At 45.2% G+C, this 26,831-nt stretch overlaps 1 pseudogene; it reads right to left on the bottom strand.

Moving 5' to 3' along the window:
• Window positions 1-3,505: 3,505 nt before the first annotated feature.
• LOC141257871 (uncharacterized) overlaps window positions 3,506-26,831 on the bottom strand; it is an 80,835-nt pseudogene continuing 57,509 nt past the window's right edge.

The raw sequence follows: 26,831 nt of genomic DNA, 5'->3' as shown, positions 1-26,831 counted from the left end.
GGGTTGTTTTCTGCCTTCCTCTGGATCAACAAGTTAGGCTATGGGGTGAACTAGATGGACTTAGTCTTCCTTCAACCTTAAAAACCATGTTACTATGTTACTATGTTACAATACAGACAACAAATACACAATTTACAAATTAAAAATACGATACACATAACAAATACACAACACAGATAAGACATACAGTGCTGGCCAAAAGTATTGGCACCCCTGCAATTCTGTCAGATAATACTCAGTTTCTTCCTGAAAATGATTGCAATCACAAATTCTTTGGTCTTATTATCTTCATTTAATTTGTCTTCAATGAAAAAACACAAAAAGAATTGTCCTAAAGCCAAATTGGATATAATTCCACACCAAACCTATAAAAGGGGGTGGACAAAAGTATTGGCACCCTTTGAAAAATCATGTGATGCTTCTCTAATTCGTGTAATTAACAGCACCTGTAACTTACCTGTGGCACCTAACAGGTGTTGGCAATAACTAAATCACACTTGCAGCCAGTTAACATGGATTAAAGTTGACTCAACCTCTGTCCTGTGTCCTTGTGTGACCACATTGAGCATGGAGAAAAGAAAGAAGACCAAAGAACTGTCTGAGGACTTGAGAAACCAAATTGTGAGGAAGCATGAGCAATCTCAAGGCTACAAGTCCATCTCCAAAGACCTGAATGTTCCTGTGTCTTCTGTGCGCAGTGTCATCAAGAAGTGTAAAGCCCATGGCACTGTGGCTAACCTCCCTAGATGTGGACGGAAAAGAAAAATTGACGAGAGATTTCAACGCAAGATTGTGCGGATGGTGGATAAAGAACCTCGACTAACATCCAAACAAGTTCAAGCTGCCCTGCAGTCCGAGGGTACAACAGTGTCAACCCGTACTATCCGTCAGCGTCTGAATGAAAAGGGACTGTATGGTAGGATACCCAGGAAGACCCCACTTCTTACCCCGAGACATAAAAAAGCCAGGCTGGAGTTTGCCAAAACTTACCTGAGAAAGTCTAAAACGTTTTGGAAGAATGTTCTCTGGTCAGATGAGACAAAAGTAGAGCTTTTTGGGAAAAAGCATCAAAATAGAGTGTACAGGAAAAAAAAAAGGCATTCAAAGAAAAGAACACGGTCCCTACAGTCAAACATGGCGGAGGTTCCCTGATGCTTTGGGGTTGCTTTGCTGCCTCTGGCACTGGACTGCTTGACCGTGTGCATGGCATTATGAAGTCTGAAGACTACCAACAAATTTTGCAGCATAATGTAGGGCCCAGTGTGAGAAAGCTGGGTCTCCCTCAGAGGTCATGGGTCTTCCAGCAGGACAATGACCCAAAACACACTTCCAAAAGCACTATAAAATGGTTTGAGAGAAAGCACTGGAGACTTCTAAGGTGGCCAGCAATGAGTCCAGACCTGAATCCCATAGAACACCTGTGGAGAGATCTCAAAATGGCAGTTTGGAGAAGGCACCCTTCAAATATCAGGGACCTGGAGCAGTTTGCCAAAGAAGAATGGTCTACAATTCCAGCAGAGTATTGTAAGAAACTCATTGATGGTTACCGGAAGCGGTTGTTCGCAGTTATTTTGGCTAAAGGTTGTGCAACCAAGTATTAGGCTGAGGGTGCCAATACTTTTGTCTGGCCCATTTTTGGAGTTTTGTGTGAAATGATCAATGATTGGATTTTTGCTTCATTCTCTTTTGTGTTTTTTCCTTGCAAGCAAATTAAATGAAGATAATAATACCAAAGAATTTGTGCTTGCAATCATTTTCAGGAAGAAACTGAGTATTATCTGACAGAATTGCAGGGGTGCCAATACTTTTGGCCACCACTGTACATATTATCACAGCAGTAATGCGCACACATTCCCAGCGCCGTGCTATTCACTGCGTTCGTCGCTCTGCTCCCTCCCGTGTCAGGCAGCCAAGCTGAGTCTTCATGCAGCTCTTCCAACTCTGCTACATATCCCTACTATCTCCACATGGCTATAGGGACCAGATCCTGTAGGAAGTTACCCCTGCTGTGTCCTGCTGGGTTTAAGTTCCCCAGCCTATTTCCCCAGCCTATCTCTTGGTAGCAGGGGGTGTATTAGGCAGCTTCTCCCACCACTCCTTGCCTGAACGTTGGTTCCTAGTTAGTTCGTTTGCTAGTATCCTATTTATTTGCTTGTTTATATTGATTCTCCTGGTATCGACCCAGCTTGTATACCCGTCCTGTCTAACCTCTCCGCTCCTGACCTCGGCTTTGTACTCTGAGCCTGTGCTGCATGCCCTGATCCCAGATTGTCTGACCACGTCTTAGCCTTTGTCCTCCTGTATCTCGTACCTGTGTTTCTGACCCTCCTGTCAGCTGCTGCAGACCTGTGGACTGCCCTGGAGTGGAACCTGGTGACTACCTGCAGCCAAGCCTATCCTCACCATCAGAGGCTCTAGTGAATACCTGGTAGTCATTTAGTTACATCCCCCCCCAGGGTAAGCCCGGCCCATAGCACAGTGGGTCCACACCCAGCAGTGTTGCAGTGCGTTCAGGCCATAGACCCCACTTACAAATCCGGACCCAGAGATCTCAAGTCAAACGTGCAAGTACTGTACGAGGAGGTGTGCTCTCAACGTGAGCATCAGGACCAGATGATGCAGGCTATGGTGGCAACCCAGCTGCAAAGTCTGTCCGCCGCAATGTCCGCCCTGCCTTCCGCCTCTGCCACGATTTGCCAACCCTCCTCAGGACTGTCAGCCTCCCCGAGAGAATCGCCTAGAGCCTCAGTTTCTGGTGGAACTGCTAAGCTACAGCTTTCTCTTCCGTCTTGCTAAGATGGTGACCCCAAGGAGAGCCGCGGCTTTATTAATCAGTGTCAGATCCACTTCACACTCCACACTCATCGCTTTCCTTTGGACCAGCCTAAGATAGAATTTATGGTCTCTCTGCTGTCTGGACAAGTCCTGGTCTTGGCAAATCCCATTTGGGAACGTGGTGATCTGGAGACCTGTGGTGTTGGGAGGTTCCTGGAGATGTTCCAAGCGGTATCCAAGATTCCAGGACTTACCTTTTTAGCTGCTTCTTTCCTTTTGTCTCTTATGCAGAGCACAGATACCATGGCCCAGTATGCTTTACGCTTCCATGCCTTAGCAGCGGAGCTAGCTTGTAACGAAGAATCCCTGGTGACAACCTTCTGCCAGGGCCTGTCCAGTCATATGAAGGATGACTTGACAGGCATAGATCTGCCATCCTCGCTGGATGCCCTTATACACCTGGCTAATAGGATAGATCTCTGCTTCCATGAGAGAGCCCTGGAACAAGCTTTGGTGTCTCCTCATGCCAGAAGACCACCAGCCACTGAGCCAATGCAGGTTGAGCAGGCCAAACTGTTCACAAACAACAGCAGAGGTACAGAGAGAACGTAAGCATGAACTGTGGGGGCAAGGAACATTTTGTTCGCCAGTGCCCTGTGAGACCGGAAAACTCCAGCACCTAGAGTTGGCTGTAGAGATAACCCTAGGTGAGAGTAATTGCTCTCCAAGGCTATTGAACAAAGTTATCCTGGCCTGGGAGGAGAATTCTCTCTCTGCGGCTGCCCATCAGGATTCTGGCTCCGTTGGCAACTTCATCCACCAGGATCTGGTTAGTCAACTTCAGCTCCCTACTCAACAGCTTGATGATCCACTGATTGTTGCCTCCATTGACAGACAACTCCTGGCAGACCCTATTCAATTCATCACGCTGCCAGTCACACTGCGGATTGGAGTCCTGTATTCTGACAAAATTTATTTCTATGTGCTACCCGAATCCGTGAATCCTGGTCTTCTGGGTCTTCCATGGCCGCGTTTACACGCGCTGGTTATTGACTTGTTCAGTGGTCAGGTGCTTTACTGGGGACCATATTGTGCTTTCAACTTCATTGCCAAGGTCACACCCAACGACTCCGCCCTCCATGATTTCCCACCTTGCTTCTCTGCCCAACCATTATCGTGCCTTTGCAGACATCTTTTTTGAATAGAAGGCCGAGGTTTTGCCACACCATAGATCTTATGATTGTCCTATCGATCTGCAGCCTCGCACATCTCCACCCTGTGGCCAGATGTATCCACTCTCATTGCCAGAGACTTGTGGCATGTCGGAATACATCCAAGAAAACCTAGCTAAGGGATTCATCTGTAAGTCCCCTTTTCCTGTCGGTGCTGGCTTCTTCGTGACTAAAAAGGATGGCTCCCTGTGTCACTGCATCGATCGGTGTCTTAAGTAATCACCATCAAGAACAAGTATCCTCTGCCGTTGATCTCAGAACTTTTTTGGAGAATCCGTGGGGCAAAGATTTTCACTTAATTGGATCTACAAAGGGCTGATAACTTGACCCGGATCCACAATAGCGCCGAATGGAAGACAGCTTTTAATACCCGCGACGGTCACTACGTGTATCTCGTCATGCCCGATGGTCTGTGAAATGCACCCTCCATGTTTTAGGAGTTCGTTATTGAGATCTTCTGGAATCTCCTCTATGTTTCCATGATTGTGTATTTGAATGATATCCTGATATTCTTCTCTGATCTACCTACACACATCTGCCAAGTATTGCAGCATCTTCGGGAGAACAATTGTTTTTGCCAAGTTGCCCAAATGTGTTTTTGAAAAAACCTCCTTGCTCTTCCTTTGTTACATTGTTCCCAACCAGCATCTCGAGATGGATCCAGAGAATGTTTCTGCCGTTCACTTCTAACCTTGTCCTCAAGGTTTGCGTGCCATCCAGCGCTTCATGGGTTTCGCTAACTTCTACAGGCAATTTATTTTACACTTCTCGTCCTTCATGGCAATGTCAAGTTGTAGTCTGAGTCAGCCTTTCAACACTTGAAAGAGGCCTTCACAAGAGCTCTGGTACTGCACCACCCAAATCTTAACAAGCAGTTCCTTCTGGAAGTGGATGCCTCCGCTATCACTGCTGAAGCAGTCCTTCTGCAAAGGACTTCTTTGGGGAGGTCTGTCTCCTGTGTCTTCTCTAAGCTGTTATCTTTGGCTGAGCTAAACTATACTATCGGAGAGCGTGAACTATTGGCCATTAAGATGACACTTGAAGAATGGAGACATCTATTGGATGGTGCCAGCTCTCTGGTGATAAAATTCACGGACCATAAGAATTTAACCTTTCTGCAGTCCACCAATGGTTAAATCCTTGCCAAGCCAGGTGGGCGCACTTCTACGTTCAGTTCAACTTTGAGTTGCAGTTCCGTCCTACGAGAAAGAATGTGTAAGTAGATGCCTTGTCTCGATCCTTCGATGTAACTGATTCTAAGGAGGAACCACAGCACATAATTAACCCTGCTAAGATTGTCAAAGTAGCTCCAATTCTTTTAAAAGACTGTGCCCTGGGCCTTAATGACCTGGTAAGTATATATATGTCTTGGCGATCGTGCCCACACAGAGGCTGTGTGTGCGCGATCGCTGCCGGGTGTCAGCTGATTCTGACAGCTGACACCCAGTACTCAGTGCCAGGAGCGGTACCGCATCGCTCCCGGCACATTAACTCCCGAAATGCTGATATCGAAGTCGATCCCAGCATTTCGGGAGCAAGCAGAGGAAAGCATTACCTTGAATCGGAAACCCTGCGACGTCATCGTGGGGTCCCGATCGTTGCCATAGTGACCTGATGTCATCATGACGACATCCGGGTCACCAAGCACCAGCAAGTTAGTTAGATCATGTGCAGAGCATGATCTAACATTCTTGCTTGCAGTGCAGCGCTGACAGCCCGCATAGCATAGGGATGCTCCAGCATCCCTGTGCTATACAAGTGATCAGCCTGCAAAAAACGAAAGTCCCATAGTGGGACAAAGTAAAAAAGTGAAAGAAATTGAAAAAAAATTGTAAAATTATGAACAATAAAAAAATATATTTATATTTATATTTATATTTTATTCATAGCAATCTTTACACAGGCCCCGGGTTGTCATGCCCACGCATCGGTGACCCGCGATCACGTGATAGGGTCACCGATGGGCGGGGTAAGTGACGCGCTTCCGGCGCGGCGCTGTTAAATGCCGCTGTCAGAGATTTGTATAAATCAGCTGACATGTGCCTGGTTCAGTACGGGCTCAGCACCGGAGCCCGCGCTGAACAGGGGGTGCCGACGTGGTGCTTACTATTACGTACCACGTCGGAAAGGGGTTAAAGATTTCCCATGACCCACTTCCTGTGGACTGAGAGCAATGAATCTTGACACAGTTATTAGTCCTTCTCTACATAGGTGCCACCTGAGGACACACACTTCTCTCATCTCTTCAAGCAACTGTAAACACCTCGCTTGTAAAAGTCGATAGGTTGCTCCAAAAGCCACGCTGTGACTTCGGAATTCAGAGTCTCATTAGCTGGAAAATGTTTACCCTTCAAAAATAACTTCATTTTTGGAAAGAGGTGGAAGTCCGATGGTGGGTCGGGTGAATAAGGGGGATGCAGTAGAATTTCAAAGCCACAGGAGCATGCTTCCATTTGGCCGCGACCAATCAGCGAATTTGGCGCCAAATTTAAACACCGCTCTGCTGATTGCGCCCGGTCAGCCGCATACATATTCTAGAATACCCGATGCGTTAGAATCGGGCCACCATCTAATATTATTATAAAAAAATAAATAAATAAAAATACACAAATTTGGTATCGACGTGTCCAGAACTACCTGACCTATAAAACTGTCTGACTAGTTAACCCCTTTAGTAAACACGGTAAAAAATAAAAAAACTAAGCAAAAAACAATGCTTTATCATCAAACATAAAGTGGAATAAAACATGATCAAAAAGACGAATGTAAATAAAAATGGTACAGCTGATGGTTCCGCAAAAAAACAAGCCGCCACACAGTTCCATCAGCAGAAAAATAAAAAAGTTATAGCTCTCAGAATAAAGCGATGCAAAAAAAGTTTTTTTCTATAAAATAGTTTTTATTGTATAAAAGCTCCAAAACATAAAAAAGATATAAATTTAGTACTGCTGTAAACGTACTGACCTGAAGAATAAAGCCGCCTTATCAATTTTACCACACGCAGAACGGCATAAAAAAATAAAAAAAAAAAACAATTCCTGAATTGTTATTTTTTGTTTATTCTGCCTCCCAAAAATCGGAATAGAAAGCGATCAAAAAATGTCACATGCCCGCACATGGTTCTAATAAAAACGTCAACTTGTCCCGTGAAAAACAAACCCTTACATGACTCTGTCGGCTGAAATATGAAAAAATTGTAGCTCTCAAAATATGGCGATGCAAAAACTAGTTTTTGCAAAAAAAAAAGCGTATTTTAGTGTGCGACAGCAGCCAAACATAAAAACACGATATAAAGCTGGTATCGCTGTTATAGTACCGACCCGAAGAATAAAGTCGTCTAATCACGAGGAACGGCGTAAAAAATATATAAAACCAATTCTTCACCTGCTGCTGATTTGTTCATTCTACCTCCCAAAGATCGCTCACATTTATCCTTCGTACTGCACTGAGCGTTTACACCGGGGTTTCCATGTAAATCTCTGAAATACGTGATTCAGACGGAACCCCCGGTGGAAGATTCCTTGTAATGAGGCAGATGGAGGCACCATGGACGCTGTCTGGCCTGTGATCCCACGGTGTCCTTTTATTTATTAGGCGTGCAAAAAGTGTCATCAGCCACAGTTTTGTGATCCTCTGAAAAAAAGGACACTGCTAAACAGAGGCCAGATGGAGTCCAGAGTAACTCTGCTGCCTCATTATAGTGAATGAATCCCTCGGGGGTTCATCTGAATTACGTCACTCGAAGATTTAAATGAAAACCCCGAAATCAGTGCTCAGTGTAGAGCACAGGATAAATGGGAACATTTTATATAACATTTTTGATCCCCACTCAGGTTTTTCATCTGTTAATGGAAATATAGGGGGCTTCCACGTTACTAGTAGCACAAAGACTCTGGAAAAGTGAAATGGTCCTTGCCCCCCAAAAGAAATTCAGCAAATTTTGTGCTCCAAAATAGAAATGCCCACCTCCCTTTTGAGCCCCACGGTGTGTCTAAACCGCAGTTAGTGTCCACATTTTTGGTATTTCTGTAGTGATGAGAACCCGCCTAATTTACGGGTGCATTTCTCTAGAAGCACGAGCTGGGCATAACGTACTGGTTACTACAACAGCAGTTTACAATTTTCTCACAGCAACATCCACTGCAGCTTGTTTATGGAAAACACCCATGTAGTTAAAATCCTCACCACACCTGTAGATAAATTCCTAAAGGGGTATAATTTCCAAAATGGGGTCATTTGAGGGGGAATTCTGCTCTCCTAGCACTTAGGGTCTCTGTATATGAAGTCTGCATAATATGCCAGGAAAATCTGCGCTCCAGGAGGCAAATAGCTCTTCTTCCCTCCCGAGTCTCACCATGTGGCTACGGAGTACTGTACAGCCACATATGGGGTATTTCTACATTCAGCAAAAATTGTGTGACAAATTTTTGGTGCCATTTTTACCCATTTCCCAGTATGAAAATGTGAAAGCTGGGGCTAAAACAAACTTTGTGTAGTATTGTAATTATTCTTTCTCCACCGCCCAATGGTGTAAAATTCTGTGAGGCACATGTGGTGTCAACACGCTCCCTGCACCCCAAGATGAATTTATTGAGAGGTGTGGTTTGTAAAATGGGGTCTCTTATGGGGGGGTTCTGCTGTTCTGGCACCTTAGGGGCTCTGCCAATGTGACATGGCACCGTCAAACCAGCCCAGCAAAATATGAACTCCAATATGGCTTCTTCCTTTCTGAGCTTTGCACTGTGCCTCAAAAGTAGTTTTCGACCACATATGGGGTATCAGCGTACTCAGGAGAAATTACACAACAAATTTTGGGGTCCAAAATGGGGTCACTTGTGGGAATTTTCCACTGTTTAGGCACATCAGGGGCTCTCCAACCGCTATATGACACCCGCAGACCATTCCATCAAAGTCTTCGTTCCAAAATGTCACTCCTTCCTTTCTGAGCCCTGCCGTGCACCCAAACAATAGTTTTCCCCAACATATGGGGTATTTGCGTGCTTAGGAGGAATTGCACAACACATTTTGGGGTCAATTTTCTCCTGTTACCCTTTGAAAATAAAGAATTTGGGGCTAAAAAAACATTTTAGCGGGGAAAATGGGATTTTTTTTATTTTCACGGCTTCACGTTATAAACTTCTGTGGAACACTTGGGGGTTCAAGGTGCTCACCACACATCTAGATAAGTTTCCTGAGGGGTCTAGTATCCAAAAATGGTGTCACTTGTGGGGGGTTTCCACTGTTTAGGCACATCAGGGGATCCCCAAATGCAACAGGGCGTCCGCTAATTATTCAAGCAAATTTTACATTCAAAAAGTCAAATGGCGCTCCTTTCCTTCCGAACCCTGCCCTGCACCCAAAGAGTGGTTTTACCCCACATATAGGGTATTGGCGTGCTCAGGAGAAATTGCACAACAAATTTTGGGGTCAATTTTTTCCTGTTACCCTTGCGAAAATAAAAACACTTTGGGTCTAAAGTAAAATTTTTGCGAAAAAAAAGTTAAATGTTAATTTTTTCCTTTCACATTCCATTAATTGCTATGAAGAACCTGAAGGGTTAATAAACTTCTTGATTGTGGTTTTAAGAACATTGAGCGGTATAGTTTTTAGAATGGTGTCACTTTTGGGTATTTTCTGTCATATAGACCTCTCAAAGTGGCTTCAAATTTGATGTGGTCCCTAAAACAATGATTTTGTAAATTTTGTTGGAAAAATGAGAAAGCACAGGTCAATTTTTAACTCTTATAACTTCCTAACAAAAAAAAATGTGCTTTCAAAATTGTGTTGATGTAAAGAAGACATGTGGGAAATGTTATTTTATTAACTATTTTGTGTGACATATCTCTCTGATTTAAGGACATGGAAATTCAGTTTGAAAATTGCAAAATTTCCAAAATTTTTGCCAAATTTCTGATTTTTTTTTCGCAAATAAACGCAAGTGATATCAAATAAATTATATCACCATCATGAAAAAAAACAATCTCAGAATCAGTGGTATCCATTGAAGCGTTCCAGAGTAATTACCTCATAAAGTGACAGTGGTCAGAATTGTACAAATTGGCCTGGTCATTAGCGTGCAAACAGCCTTCGGGGTTAAAGGGGTTAAATTTAATCCTGAATGATAGGCAGTGTTTATATAAAAATACAAAAGATTTTATAAAGGGGACAAAACAATACAGCATATACAATTACTTAAAATAAAAAGGAATAATAAAGAAACTTACAGAAATGGTCACAGAAATGGCTCACAGCTTAGCGGATGGAAGCAATCCGATTGAGAAGCGTCTGGTGAAATGTAGAACGCACATTAAACCTACACAGGTATGTATCTTCCTTAGCATTAAACACAGATCATGATTTGTATTTGCCTTTTATTGTATCCTAAGTTACACCCACCCACCTGCCCTTGATGACCTCACGTGGGCTGAGTTGTGGGATGTTCTTAGCCCTTCAGGATTTTATGAAATCTCCAACTTATGAGATATCTATGCTTCTGAAGGTTTCTGGGATTAGACATTTTCGTCATATTTTTATCATGATTTTACCATTATTTAGACTCCAAATATGACAGGTATAGCATCATTTATCATGCTGTTATTCAATTGCAGGGATCCTAGCAGCCCTAGACTGATGTGAGTGAGTGCATCACGTTCGTCCCTTCTTTATGAAGCTGAAAATCTATATCCCATCAATATCAGATTGATGCAAACCCCAGTATTCCTAGTTGACCACTGGCACCGAACCGTCTAGTTGCAGATGTCCAGTTTCTTCTGAAGAGAACAAGAGTTACCTCCAACGGTGTTATATTTCCCACTTCTCTGCCTCTTGAATCTATAAATCCCAGTCTTTCTGACTTTTCTCTACAATAGATATCCTTCTTTATCCATTCGGTCACCGCAGGCAGTCCCTGCCTCAAAAGAAGTTTGCAGCTAGAGCTTCCTACTATTTAATTACTTTTCCTCACCACACCACATGTTCAATGGGGTTCTACTTCCATGAAGTGTAAGCTCATAGTCCCCCATGTTGAATGTGTCTTCCCTGGAGCTGTCTTATGGAATTTAATCATTCTCTATGACACCACCTATTGGATGTAGCAATCCTAAAAGTCAATATCGACCCTTTAACGAGCCTTGCCATATAACTTAGAATAAAAGCCAAACCAGGATCTCAATTCGGTGTCTCGGTGTGTTGGCTCTCGTCAGAGCAAAGTATGAGATCCAATTTGGCTGTATGAGAGATTTCTGACAGGGGTCCAAGGGGTAACATTTCTTCTCTCCTTGTGGAGAGTGACAGGCGTGTCACTCTGCACAAGGAGAAATGTTACCCCTTAGATCTTACTAATCAGTCTTTTTATTAGTCCTTAACATTTTGTTGGGAATTGGTCCCACTCGTTAGAAAAGGTCCAAACCTCAGATCTTATTTCGAGATCTCGGTATCACTTTTCCTATGATGATTTTGGATGCTGTCAGATCGATGTTGTATCTCAGTAGACGATCGTTTTTCAAGTTTATGAAAGATCATCTTCATGCTATGTCTCGTTCATTTTGGATATGCAGAGTTCAATTAGATTTTTCCTAATAAAGTTCTTATTTTGGATCAGCTCGGTGTTAATGTTCCCACGTTCCATGACTTGCCTCCACTCGGATTAAATACCTGGGGATATATACCTTTTAATGGAAATGGGAAATGCATCCATCTAGTACAATGCCCAAACTCATCAATGGAGTTACATGTGTGCCGGGTCTCTTGCTTTCTAGTTTTCTGATTGAGGGAATAAGAGCACCTCTGTTCTCCAGATATGTGGGAGTCCTGTTAGTGGAACCAGCATCTCTTAGATATTTATGGCACTTACTTTTAATATGTCATAAACCACTCAAAATCCAATAAAACCCTATTAAGTTTTATTACGGCCTTTGAAAATTATTGAATATGACAATATGGACCTTAGACCAAAAAATGTGTGCACCCCTGGTCTAGAGAGCATGACTGCGTCAAATATAACCCAGCAGCTCAGGTTGGGTGATGTGACGGGAGCTAGTTACCCCATCTGCAGATGTCCAATCTTCTTCTGCAGGTCCCTGACATGGAAAGGCTTTTCTTACACTGGGATATATAAAATATGACTATCGCACAGTGTCTCCAAGGTGAACTAAACTTTTATTCTCACAAGCAGGTTTTATAGAGAATCACACAGGCTATTTCTACCACCTATTGTTCTCACCAGATAATACCCACAGTAGGCTCCCAGACAGCAGTTATGCAACAACCCATTAATCAGCACATTGTCTGTTTGCCACTGCTAAGTGAGCACAGGAAGGTGGGGGCCAAGAGTGCTTCGGTCACATCACAGGATGTCCAACAATATACGATCCACAATATTCACCCCACTTTATAACATTATGTCCCATTAGCTGCATAGGCGCTACGACAACCCCCATGTGGCAAAATCTTGGAGTACGGGGTTGATCCGTCACAGGTGACACATTTGGTGAATCTTTTGCCAGTCTTGTCTAACTTTACACCACCTACTAATTGACTTACTTCGTGCCAAAATTTGGACGCTGTTTTCAGCATCCATTGAGGTACCAGGACGGAAAAAAATGTCTGGTAATAAATGTAGTGGTATGACATTTTTTTGGCACAAGTTGACCCTGATTTCTGGTGCAGTTGTCTTAGTAAATCTTCTTACTGTCCTGTACTGAAAGCCCAAAGTATTGTGAACCTGATCCCGCTATAAAGTATACACCAGGGAAAGCTGACTTTATGGATTATATCCATCAGTCCCAAAAATAGTCACAAGAAAACATGAAGCGAACAGTTACCCTAAATATCACCCTACGTGAAAAACTAGACAAAAAAAGTAGTTTTCTGTCTCCTTGTGTTCTCCATATTTGTACAACTCACAGATTTGTATCTATCTCCCACCAGGCTAGTCTGAGGGAAAAATTGGCCTCGTTACTGAAACCGGTATTACTTTTATCTATGTTACCGGGCACGGAGGACAAAGCTGAGAAACGAGCATGCTTCATAGGGGAGCCCGTCATTCCGCAGGAGTTCTCCCGGGAAGGCGACATCATGATCGGTGGAGTGCTGCAGGTCTACAGGAGCGATTCAGGGATTTATTTCCATGAGGATACTTCAAAAGTAGCAGTGAACCACTGCATCCTGTAAGTATAAAGCAAGCTGGACGCCCCCACAAGGTAAAGCGGAGAGAAAAGTCGTCACCTTATTACCTGTATCTACAAGAAAACTCTATTCTTCAGATAATGGTACAATCTATGTACATCTTTTTGCAGATTTTTGTTCATTGTCCATTTACTTACTAAATGCAAAGTTAATCAACTTTCTATATGTTCTTAAAGGGTTATTCCCCAAATCTCTTTATTTTTCAGAAAGTGCGGTAAATGCATACTTATTGTTAATATACAGGCCGAGTCCAAGATAATTCTCCTTTCTTGTACCTTTGTGGTTTTTTTTTTACATCTACAGGTGAATCTCACTAAATTAGAATATCATCAAAATGTTAATTTATTTCAGTTCTTCAATGCAAAAAGTGAAACTTCTATATTATACAGAGTCATTACACACAGAGTGATCTATTTCACGTGTTTATTTCTGTTAATGTTGATGATTATTGCTTACAGCCAATGAAAACACCAAAGTCATTATCTCAGTAATGCAAAAGCCTGCAAAGGCTTCCTAAAAAGGTCCCTTAGTCTGTTTCAGTAGGCTCCACAATCATGGGGAAGACTGCTGACTTGACAGATGTCCAGAAGGCAGTCATTGACACACTCCACAAGGTCCCAGAGTCTGGAGGAAGAGTGGAGAGGCCACAATCCAAGCTGCTGGAGGTCTACTGTGAAGTCTCCACAATCAGTGATGGTTTGGGGAGCCATGTCATCTGCTGGTGTAGGTCCACTGTGTTTTATCAAGACCAAAGTCAGCGCAGCCGTCTACCAGGACATTTTAGAGCACTTCATGCTTCCCTCTGCTGTCAAGCTTTTTGGAGATGGAAATGTCATTCCAGCAGGACTTGGCCCCTGTCCACACGGCCAAAAGTACCAATACCTGGTTTACACACAACAGTATCACTGTGCTTGATTGGCCGCAAACTCGCTTGACCTTAACCCCATAGAGAATCTATTATAGAGAATCTATGGGGTATTGTCAAGAGGAAGATGAGAGACACCAGACCCAACAATGCAGACGAGCTGAAGGCTGCTATCAAAGCAACCTGGGCTTCCATAACACCTCAGCTGGGCCACAGGCTGATCGCCTCCATGCCACATTGCCACATTGATGCAGTTGTGACGCCCAGCTGCGCTTGGTATCACAGATCCTAGAAGAGTGCATTGATGGAATCCTCCAGAAGAGGCCCCCATAAACATTCACACATCTCCACCTTCCACCTCAGACCAGCAGAGGGAGCCCGTTAGGGAGATAAATAGGGAAGGTGGAGCCAGGCAGTTCAGTCTGTTGAGGGAGTTCCTGCAGTAGAGAAGCCTGAGAGAGGTCAGTCTGCAGTGGAGCTCAGTGATTCAGCAGTTCCTCCGAAGAGTTCAGCAAGTACAGGTCTGAATGCAGAGTTGAGCTCTGTTGAGTTGTAGCTCAGAATAGTGAGCTTTAGGTGTGCCGGCGCCATAAGATCGGTGAAGCGCGGCAAGCTGCCGTTAGTGTGTATAGCCTAGTGAGGGCCCGAGTAGGCTGAAGGCGAGTGGAGAGTTAGTACATAGGGGGCAGAGGAGCTTAACTAGCTCACCACGAAGAATTTACCAGACACCGGTTACCGGGATCTCTATGACCCAGTAAGGCATAACCGGAATCCCTGGAGAGCTACAAGTCCCAGGATCGCTAAAGTGCTGTTACGTAACAGAGCCAGGAAACACATATGCCCCGCAAGCTGAGGAGCGTGTATTCCAAGAGAAGGCCCTACCACAAGGTCAGCCAGCGCAGGACAGGAACAAAGTTATGCCTAGCTCCAGGCAGGTCAGAAACTTACTACGCAGAGGCAAGAAACAGGAGGCCCTACACCTGCTCATTGGGGAGGATCCTGATATGCACCCTTCACCCTACAGTGCTCCGGGATGTGCCTGAATTTCCACCAGTAAAAGGTACTTAAGTGACTATCGTGTCTGTCCCTGTTCTTGCTCTGACCCGGCTGGGTCTCACCTGTCCTGCATCCCCCTCTCCGTACACTGCCCTGAGGCCCAGCTCCACCTGTGGGGAGCTACACCATCGAGCTGCCTTATCATCAGCCTCAGTGGACTGCGCAGCGCTGGTGATTCTTACAAGAAGCCACAGGTGGCGTCACAAACTTTAATAAAACTAATAAACAAACCAATCCCTTTTTAAAAGCTGACCCCAGAGTACGGGCCTGGGAGCCGACCACCGCGACATCCCCAAAGTCAGGCAAAAAGGCCCGGGTACCGAGTCATCCCCATTCACCCTGGGCGAGTCATCTTTCCTGGCGTCACGAACAGGATAGCATGCCCGCTGCAACGCCGCAGTGTTATGCCCGTTGCCACCAGGTACTGTGCGCCTTTATTGAAGTGAACTGTATATTTGACTGTGGTGAAGACAGCCGCCATTGCTGGGCCGCCGAGCGAGAAGAAGGGCGTAACCGCGGGAAACTGAGGGGCGTACCTGCAAAAGAGCGCGAAGCCCCGGACACGCCCCACGCCTCGACGTAAAATCAGGAAGCGCCAGGTCCTGTAAGGAGCGTCGCTGAACGCTCTGACGTAGGACGCAAGCGACGCAAGGTAGGCCACGGTTAGCTAGGGGGGCGCCAGAATGTCCGACGACCAGCACAACGCCGACATACCGGTTAACGTCCCTGATGTCCAATCCGCGCCCGACGCCGGGCAGACCGAGGCGGCCGCGCCTCCAGCAGCGCCTGTAACCCCTGTCATTCCAATGACACTATCATACATTCCTGGAGCAAAATGGCTCCCCCAGTACAATGGCAAACCAGATACCTTGTCTGGAATCAAGCGGAAGATATGCGGTATCTTAGATATGTACTCCATGACAGGCAAGCAAAGAGCCGCCGTTGTATTAGGACAACTGACTGGTGCTGCGGAACGGGAAGTGGAAACATGGTCGGCCACAGACCAGGAGTCAGTGTCCGCAATATTTCAAAAACTACGGACTGTCTTTGAGGATCTTACTGAAGCGGACCTCCGGATGAGGTTCTACAACTGTTCTCAACAGCCGGAGGACAATGTTCGGGACTACGCCTGCCGTCTTCAAGGGGCCCTGTGGGCTCTGAAACAGGTTAGTCCGACCAGCATCGAAAATAAACACAAAATGCTGAAGGAAAAGTTTGTCCGGGGACTGAGGTCTAGATCATCCAGATGCCACCTTTGACAATCTTAAGGACATGGCTATAAAAGGATTGCAGCCCCTGGAAACAAATGCCATCCAATGTTACCAGGGTGGGGCTACCCCAGTGCCTGCTACACCCACCTTTTCCCCGGTGGCTGCTGAAGCCAAGGTTCCAGCAACGTCCCCTAGAGAACTGGACAGTCTGCGCTCTGAAGTGCGTCAGTTGAGCAAAACCCTGACCGCTGTGCTGAGTGCCCTGCAGCTGCGGATGGAGCCCGAGGAAGGAGGGAAAATCCTGTTAGCCGATAGCCCTGAGGATGTCCTCTGGATGCGAAGGAGGAGGAGACCAACATCACCCTCTACGAGGACCAGTGACCAGCGACGTCCACTAAAGGACCCTACCTGCTACCGCTGCCGTAAGACCGGACACACCGCCCAGAATTGTCCTTCAAACGAGAAAACCCTGGGGCCGAGGGCTGACACCCAGGAGTAAATTCCCCAGGCCCATCAGACTGGTACAACAGGTTCGTCGGAGGAAGACCTTTCCTGTCCATTGTACTGGACGGGATCCCGACGCACGCCCTGCTGGACACAGGATCTCAGGTAACCATCATGCCTGACGTCCTCTACAAGAGGTTCTGGTAAAAGGACGACCTACAGTGCTGGCCAAAAGTATTGGCACCCCTGCAATTCTGTCAGATAATACTCAGTTTCTTCCTGAAAATGATTGCAATCACAAATTCTTTGGTATTATTCTCTTCATTTAATTTGCTTGCAAGGAAAAAACACAAAAGAGAATGAAGCAAAAATCAAATCATTGATCATTTCACACAAAACTCCAAAAAAGGGCCGGACAAAAGTATTGGCACCCTCAGCCTAATACTTGGTTGCACAACCTTTAGCCAAAATAACTGCGAACAACCGCTTCCGGTAACCATCAATGAGTTTCTTACAATGCTCTGCTGGAATTGTAGACCATTCTTCTTTGGCAACCTGCTCCAGGTCCCTGATATTTGAAGGGTGCCTTCTCCAAACTGCCATTTTGAGATCTCTCCACAGGTGTTCTATGGGATTCAGGTCTGGACTCATTGCTGGGCACCTTAGAAGTCTAGAGTGCTTTCTCTCAAACCATTTTGTAATGCTTTTGGAAGTGTGTTTTGGGTCATTGTCCTGCTGGAAGACCCATGACCTCTGAGGGAGACCCAGCTTTCTCACACTGGGCCCTACATTATGCTGCAAAATTTGTTGGTAGTCTTCAGACTTCATAATGCCATGCACACGGTCAAGCAGTCCAGTGCCAGAGGCAGCAAAGCAATCCCAAAACATCAGGGAACCTCCGCCATGTTTGACTGTAGGGACCGTGTTCTTTTCTTTGAATGCCTCTTTTTTTTTCCTGTACACTCTATGTTGATGCTTTTTCCCAAAAAGCTCTACTTTTGTCTCATCTGACCAGAGAACATTCTTCCAAAACGTTTTAGGCTTTCTCAGGTAAGTTTTGGCAAACTCCAGCCTGGCTTTTTTATGTCTCGGGGTAAGAAGTGGGGTCTTCCTGGGTATCCTACCATACAGTCCCTTTTCATTCAGACGTCGACGGATAGTACGGGTTGACACTGTTATACCCTCGGACTGCAGGGCAGCTTGAACTTGTTTGGATGTTAGTCGATGTTCTTCATCCTCCATCCGCACAATCTTGCGTTGAAATCTCTCGTCAATTTTTCTTTTCCGTCCACATCTAGGGAGGTTAGCCACAGTGCCATGGGCTTTACACTTCTTGATGACACTGCGCACGGAAGACACAGGAACATTCAGGTCTTTGGAGATGGACTTGTAGCCTTGAGATTGCTCATGCTTCCTCACAATTTGGTTTCACAAGTCCTCAGACAGTTCTTTGGTCTTCTTTCTTTTCTCCATGCTCAATGTGGTACACACAAGGACACAGGACAGAGGTTGAGTCAACTTTAATCCATGTTAACTGGCTGCAAGTGTGATTTAGTTATTGCCAACACCTGTAAGGTGCCACAGGTAAGTTACAGCTGCTGTTAATTACACAAATTACAGAAGCATCACATGATTTTTCAAAGGGTGCCAATACTTTTGTCCACCCCCTTTTTTAGGTTTGGTGTGGAATTATATCCAATTTGGCTTTAGGACAATTCTTTTTGTGTTTTTTTTCATTGAAGACAAATTAAATGAAGATAATAAGACCAAAGAATTTGTGATTGCAATCATTTTCAGGAAGAAACTGAGTATTATCTGACAGAATTGCAGGGGTGCCAATACTTTTGGCCAGCACTGTACATCCGCCAGCTCCAAATCTTTCTGTTTATGCCTCAAACGGACTCCCCCTTAACCTAATCGGGGTTAAGAATGTGACTGTAAAGGTGGGGAGAGTGGAGCTGAAGGACCAGGGACTAATTGTAGTAGAGACTAATCCTGATGACACCAATCCGTATATGGTACTTGGCACTAACATTGTTGTAACTGTTTGGGAGAAGTTGTGTTCTTGCTCCAACAGATTGCTGACACTGCCAGACCAAGACAGAGGAAGGCACTGCAGAAGGAGATCCAAGTCCTGATGTATCAACAGCAAGTAAGGTTAACAGACGGTGAAATGGGTAACGTGCGAGTGACGGACCCAATACCCATTGTCATCCCCCCAATGAGTGAAATGCTCATCTTGTGTAGAGCTGCTATAGGTCTTAGAGGACAGAGCTACCAGGCGGTAGTAGAACCCCTTTGCTCCGAGCACAGACCCACGCTCTTAACCGCCAGGGGGGTGGTGGATGAACGTAATAGGAGGGTGCCCGTCTGTCTTCTCAACTGTGGGGAAGATGAGGTCAGATTGCCCCGTTATGCCACTGTTGCCAAATTACATGCTGTAAATAACAACTGCATTCACAAGGCGGAGTCCTTAACCTCACCAAATGAAGGGGAGGAAAATGACCCTGCAACCCAGGTGGAGGATTGGTGTCAACAGCTCCATGTTGGACAGACACCACTCATGCCCATCAAAAACAGGGTGTACACCGGTTGGTTCAAGAATACTCGCAGGTGTTCAGTAAACATCCACTTGACTTCGGGAGGATTAAGGGGCTTCAACATCATATCCCCACAGGCGACCATCCACCCATCAAAGAACGTTACAGGCCTATACCACCAGCTCACTACCAGAAGGCAAAGGAAATGTTGCAAGACATGAGGAAGGCGGGGGTAATAAGGGATAGTTGTAGTCCCTGGGCAGCTCCCGTAGTGCTAGTTAGGAAAAAGGACGGGAGCATGAGAATGTGTGTAGATTACCGTCAAGTAAATCTCATTACACATAAGGATGCATACCCTTTACCATGCATAGAGGAGTCCCTAGCTGCCTTAAAGTCTGCAAATTACTTTTCCACCCTTGACCTCACTAGTGGGTACTGGCAAGTAGCTGTGGCTGAGGAGGATCAGGAGAAGACGGCCTTCACCACCCCGATAGGACTCTGCGAGTTCAACAGTATGCCGTTAGGACTCTGCAATGCCCCTGGGACGTTCCAGAGATTGATGGAGTGCTGCCTGGGACACCGTAACTTCGAGACTGTGTTACTTTACCTGGATGACGTAATAGTGTACTCCAGAACGTACGAGGACCACTTGAAGCACCTGGCAGAGGTATTTGAATCACTGTCCCGGTACGGGATGAAGTTGAAGCCCTCAAAGTGCCACCTGCTCAAGAGAAAGGTACAGTACCTGGGGCACATTGTAAGTCCGGAAGGGGTAGCACCAGACCCGGAGAAGGTCACTGCCATCCAGAAGTGGCCGGAGCTGAAGAACCTCAAGGAGGTGCGTCAGTTCTTGGGACTAGTAGGATACTACCGGAGGTTTGTAAAAGACTATACTAAGAAAGCAGCTCCTCTGCAAGACCTCCTGGTAGGGCAGCCCCCGAAAGGCAGAAATCCCCCATTCCACTGGGGTAAGGAGCTAGCCGAGTCATTTCAGGAGATGAAGGAGATCCTGACGGGCGATGAGATCCTAGCCTACCCTGACTACAGCCAACCGTTCCTGCTGTATACTGATGCCAGCAACGAAGGGCTGGGCGCTGTCCTAAGTCAGAAGCAGAATGGCCAGGAGAAGGTAATCGCATACGCAAGCAGGAAGCTCCGCCCGACCGAGAGGAACCCAGAGAACTATAGCAGCTTAAAGTTGGAGTTCCTGGCCTTGGTCTGGGCCATCACCGAAAGATTTAAGCACTACTTGGCCTCCAGCAAGTGAAACAGTCAAGCTAGGAGCACTGGAACAACGATGGATGGCTCGGCTGTCAAATTACCAATTTACAATTAAATACCGGGCGGGCCGCAAGAACGCCAACGCCGATGCCCTGTCTAGGATGCCTCACCAGTCAGACACAGAAGAAGAAGTGGATGACCTGGAAGAGATTGAGCTACCTGCCTTTCACCGGAATGAGATGATCCATGAGCAAAGAGCCTCCAGGAAGCAGCGTGGAAAGACGTTAAATCCCCTGCCTCACCACAGCTGGAAAGAGACTCAGGACAGTGACCCGGTTGTCAGCCGCATCAAGGAGCTGATAACCCAAGAAGGTTCCTCCCTGGAAAAAGACACATCTCTGCAAGCAAAGCAGCTGTGGAATGAGAGAAGCCGGCTGTTCATCTACCGTGAGAAGCTGTGCCGGAGGTACGTCAATCCAAAAACCCATAAGATGGTATGGCAGATAGTGGTCCCCAAGACAGACATCCAAATGGTGTTGGAGGCCTACCACGATCAGGCGGGGCACTTTGGCTGGAAAAAGCTAGAGACCCTGCTGAAGTGTCGATTCTACTGGGTAGGAATGCGCAGCTCCATTGAGCGGTGGTGCCGAGACTGTGGACCCTGTGGCCTTAGAAGAAAAGACTACAGCAGCCAGAAGGCACCCCTGCAACCCATTAAGATGACTCGACCTCTGGAGATCATGGCCCTGAACCATGTCAAGTTGTCCCCCAGCAGGTCAGGGTATTTGTATGCTCTGACCATGGTGGATCACTACTCACGTTTCCTGGTGGTCGCCCCCGTCAAAGACCTGACGGCGGAGACAGCACCAAAGACCTTCCAAGGTTATTTCTGTAGACCCCATGGTTATCCTGAGCAGGTGCTGACAGATCAAGGCCCGACCTTTGAGGCTGAGTTGTTCAAGGAGTTCTGCCATCTCTACGGGTGTAAGAAGATAAGAACTACACCGTACCACCCACAAACAAACGGTCTCTGTGAGAAGATGAATAACATCATCATCGACCTGCTAAAGACCATACCACTTGAGGAGAGAAATCAGTGGCCAGACCTACTACCTGACCTAGTGGATCTGTACAATCATATACCAGTAAGTTCCACCAATTGCACTCCGGCATATCTCATGCGGGCAAGGCCAGGAAAGCTGCCCATGGATCTGGAGCTTGGTGTTGTTGAGCCTGAAGCTGATATGACCACTGAGGACTGGGACACCACCAGACAAGAGCAGTACAGGAGGGTACAAGCCTGTGTCGAGGACAGTCTCACTTGAGTGAGGGATAAGCAGGAGGCCCACTACAACAAAAGTGCGCCCGCAGAGCCTTTCACACCTGGTGAAACAGTATTGAAAAGGAAAAGACGCAACCACAAACTTGATGACCAGTGGGAGAAAGAACCCTACACTGTGTTACCGTCAAGATTTGATAACAAGAAGACTTGCATAATCAGTCGAGATGGAGGAAGGACGACTGCAACAGTGTCCAGGGACCTCCTAAAGTTGTGTCCAGACTTACTGAAACCCCAAGATGAAGTGCCTCTCACAATCCCGGAAGAACCTGAAGAAGCAGTGATACACACTGACCTAGGAGATTTCCCGGCAGATTGGCCTCAAATAGGAGGTGCAGTAATCATTCCAACACTCCAATTCTTCAAACAGCCAGAAAACCCTCCACAGCAAGTTGAACCTGTAAGTGCTGCAGAAGAGCCAGCTCAAGAAGTATCCCCGGACGAAGGGTCCCCGGTAGGAGCAGAACAAGAGGGCCCAGCCAATGGTGAACTTGCCAGTCCAAAAGAGAGATTAAGGCAGTTTTACCACTTAGTCACACGTAGAACCGGTAGGGTAACTGAAAATACAGACTCTGATACCCCACAGACCACCGCACTACGCAGATCAACACGTAGCACGCGAGGTAAACCACCTGTCAGATACACTCAGTAAGATAGTTACCCCTGGGGTATTAAAATTGTAATGTACAGTATTAATTGTGTATTTTCATGCATATGTATATTAATTTGTGCTTTGCCTTGCAAATAGACAATTCAAGTGACATGGACGCTTTACCTTATCAATTCCTTTATTATTTGCATAAAGAACTTCGTGGCTGAGGACTGTGGGAAGCCCAAAAACTACTTATTGTATATATTGCGCTCCCTGGAGTGCCCCTTTAGGTGACCTCAGAAGGAAAACCTGTCTGGAGTGGCTCTTTTGGAGGTCCAACTCAGGATCTTCATGCCCTGCAGCCACCCCAGGGCCTACGTTGAGGGTTTGGGACAGGTCCTTCAAAACCACCAAGTACTCTACCCTGTGAGATGGACATCCTTCCTGGGAACCTCACCATAGGAGACTTGAATTCTGAGGACACTTTGCATTTGTTAATATTGTTATGCAACGTTTAAGCTTGGTGCCTCCCATAAAGGGAAGATTTTTAATGTTTCTTATTGTTGTTTTAAAATGTACTTCAGCCCGGGAGTGCTGAGCTTTGCTAGGGGGGAATGTGATGCCCAGCTGCGCTTGGTATCACAGATCCTAGAAGAGAGTATTGATGGAATCCTCCAGAAGAGGCCCCCATAAACATTCACACATCTCCACCTTCCACCTCCGACCAGCAGAGGGAGCCCGTTAGGGAGATAAATAGGGAAGGTGGAGCCAGGCAGTTCAGTCTGTTGAGGGAGTTCCTGCAGTAGAGAAGCCTGAGAGAGGTCAGTCTGCAGTGGAGCTCAGTGATTCAGCAGTTCCTCTGAAGAGTTTAGCAAGTACAGGTCTGAATGCAGAGTTGAGCTCTGTTGAGTTGTAGCTCAGAATAGTGAGCTTTAGGTGTGCCGGCGCCATAAGATCGGTGAAGCGCGGCAAGCTGCCGTTAGTGTGTATAGTCTAGTGAGGGCACGAGTAGGCTGAAGGCGAGTGAAGAGTTAGTACATAGGGGGCAGAGGAGCTTAACTAGCTCACCCCGAAGAATTTACCAGACACCGTGTCCGAAGCTTACCGGGATCTCTATGACCCAGTAAGGCATAACCGGAATCCCTGGAGAACTACAAGTCCCAGGATCGCTAAAGTGCTGATACGTAACAGAGCCAGGAAACACATATGCCCCGCAAGCTGAGGAGCGTGTATTTCAAGAGAAGGCCCTACCACAAGGTCAGCCAGCGCAGGACAGGAACAAAGTTAGGCCTAGCTCCAGGCAGGTCAGAAACTTACTACGCAGAGGCAAGAAACAGGAGGCCCTACACCTGCTCATTGGGGAGGATCCTGATATGCACCCTTCACCCTACAGTGCTCCGGGATGTGCCTGAATTTACACCAGTAAAAGGTACTGAAGTGACTATCGTGTCTGTCCCTGTTCTTGCTCTGACCCGGCTGGGTCTCACCTGTCCTGCATCCCCCTCTCTGTACGCCGCCCTGAGGCCCAGCTCCACCTGTGGGGAGCGATACCATCTAAGCTGCCTCATCACCGGCCTCAGTGGACTGCCGCAGCGCTGGTGAATCTCACCAGAAGCCACAGGTGGCGTCACAAACTTTAATAAAACGAATAAACAAACCAATCCCTTTTTAAAAGCTGACCCCAGAGTACGGGCCCGGGAGCCGACCACCACGACATCCACAAAATCAGGAAAAAAGGCCCGGGTACCGAGTCGTCCCCATTCACCCTGGGCGAGTCACAGTAATTGATGCAAAAGGAGCCCGACCAAGTATTGAGGCATTTACTGATCATACATTTCAGATTTTAAAATCATTTTTCAAGCTGCTGTTATAAAGTATTCTAATTTACTGAGATAATGACTTTTGTGTTTTCATTGGCTGTAAGCCGTAATCATCAACATTAACAGAAATAAACATGTGAAATAGATCCCTCTGCGTGTAATGACTCTATACAATAGATCCCTCTGTGTGTAATGACTCTATATAATAGATCCCTCTGTGTGTAATGACTCTATATAATAGATCCCTCTGCGTGTAATGACTCTATATAATAGATCACTCTGCGTGTAATGACTCTATATAACAGATCACTCTGCGTGTAATGACTCTATATAATAGATCACTCTGCGTGTAATGACTCTATATAATAGATCCCTCTGTGTGTAATGACTCTATATAATAGATCCCTCTGCGTGTAATGACTCTATATAATAGATCCCTCTGCGTGTAATGACTCTATATAATAGATCCCTCTGCGTGTAATGACTCTATATAATAGATCCCTCTGCGTGTAATGATTCTATATAATAGATCCCTCTGCGTGTAATGACTCTATATAATAGATCCCTCTGCGTGTAATGACTCTATATAATAGATCCCTCTGCGTGTAATGACTCTATATAATAGATCCCTCTGCGTGTAATGACTCTATATAATAGATCCCTCTGCGTGTAATGACTCTATATAATAGATCCCTCTGCGTGTAATGACTCTATATAATAGATCCCTCTGCGTGTAATGACTCTATATAATAGATCCCTCTGCGTGTAATAACTCTATATAATAGATCGCTCTGTGTGTAATGACTCTATATAATAGATCTCTCTGTGTGTAATGACTCTATATAATAGATCCCTCTGCGTGTAATGACTCTATATAATAGATCCCTCTGCGTGTAATGACTCTATATAATAGATCCCTCTGCGTGTAATAACTCTATATAATAGATCGCTCTGTGTGTAATGACTCTATATAATAGATCCCTCTGTGTGTAATGACTCTATATAATAGATCGCTCTGTGTGTAATGACTCTATATAATATATCACTCTGTGTGTAATGACTCTATACAATAGATCCCTCTGTGTGTAATGACTCTATATAATACATCCCTCTGTGTGTAATGACTCTATATAATAGATCCCTCTGTGTGTAATGACTCTATATAATACATCCCTCCGTGTGTAATGACTCTATATAATAGATCCCTCCGTGTGTAATGACTCTATATAATAGATCCCTCTGTGTGTAATGACTCAATATAATAGACCCCTCTGCGTGTAATGACTCAATATAATAGATCCCTCTGTGTGTAATGACTCTATATAATAGATCCCTCTGTGTGTAATGACTCTATATAATAGATCCCTCTATGTGTAATGACTCTATATAATAGATCCCTCTGTGTGTAATGACTCTATATAATAGATCCCTCTGTGTGTAATGGACTCTATATAATAGATCCCTCTGTGTGTAATAACTCTATATAATAGATCGCTCTGCGTGCAATGACTACATATAATAGATCCCTCTGTGTGTAATGACTCTATATAATAGATCCCTCTGTGTGTAATGACTCTATAATAGATCACTCTGTGTGTAATGACTATATAATAGATCGCTCTGTGTGCAATGACTCTATATAATAGATCCCTCTGTGTGTAATGACTCTATATAATAGATCCCTCTGTGTGTAATCACTCTGTATAATAGATCCCTCTGTGTGTAATGACTCTATATAATAGATCCCTCTGTGTGTAATGACTCTATATAATAGATCCCTCTGTGTGTAATGACTCTATATAATAGATCCCTCTGCGTGTAATGACTCTATATAATACATTCCTCTGTGTGTAATGACTCTATATAATAGATCTCTCTGTGTGTAATGACTCTATATAATAGATCCCTCTGCGTGTAATGACTCTATATAATACATTCCTCTGTGTGTAATGACTCTATATAATAGATCCCTCTGTGTGTAATGACTCTATATAATAGATCCCTCTGTGTGTAATGACTCTATATAATAGATCCCTCTGTGAGTAATGACTCTATATAATAGATCACTCTGTGTGTAGTGACTCTATATAATAGATCCCTGTGTGTAATGACTCTATATAATAGATCACTCTGCGTGTATTGACTCTATATAATAGATCCCTCTGTGTGTAATGACTCTATATAATAGATCACTCTGTGTGTAATGACTCTATATAATAGATCACTCTGTGTGTAATGACTCTATATAATAGATCCCTCTGTGTGTAATGACTATATAATAGATCCCTCTGTGTGTAATGACTCTATATAATAGATCCCTCTGTGTGTAATGACTCTATATAATAGATCCCTCTGCGTGTAATGACTCTATATAATAGATCCCTCTGTGTGTAATGACTCTATATAATAGATCCCTCTGTGTGTAATGACGCTATATAATAGATCCCTCTGTGTGTAATGACTCTATATAATAGATCCCTCTGTGTGTAATGATTCTATATAATAGATCCCTCTGTGTGTGATGACTCTATATAATAGATCCCTCTGTGT

This window comes from Phyllobates terribilis, unplaced genomic scaffold, assembly GCF_046119375.1.
Source record: "Phyllobates terribilis strain yellow unplaced genomic scaffold, ASM4611937v1 Scaffold_3__8_contigs__length_932513732, whole genome shotgun sequence".
Lineage (NCBI taxonomy): Eukaryota > Metazoa > Chordata > Amphibia > Anura > Dendrobatidae > Phyllobates > Phyllobates terribilis.
Note: the sequence above shows the minus strand (reverse complement) of the source record. Positions and strands in the feature narration are given on the sequence as shown.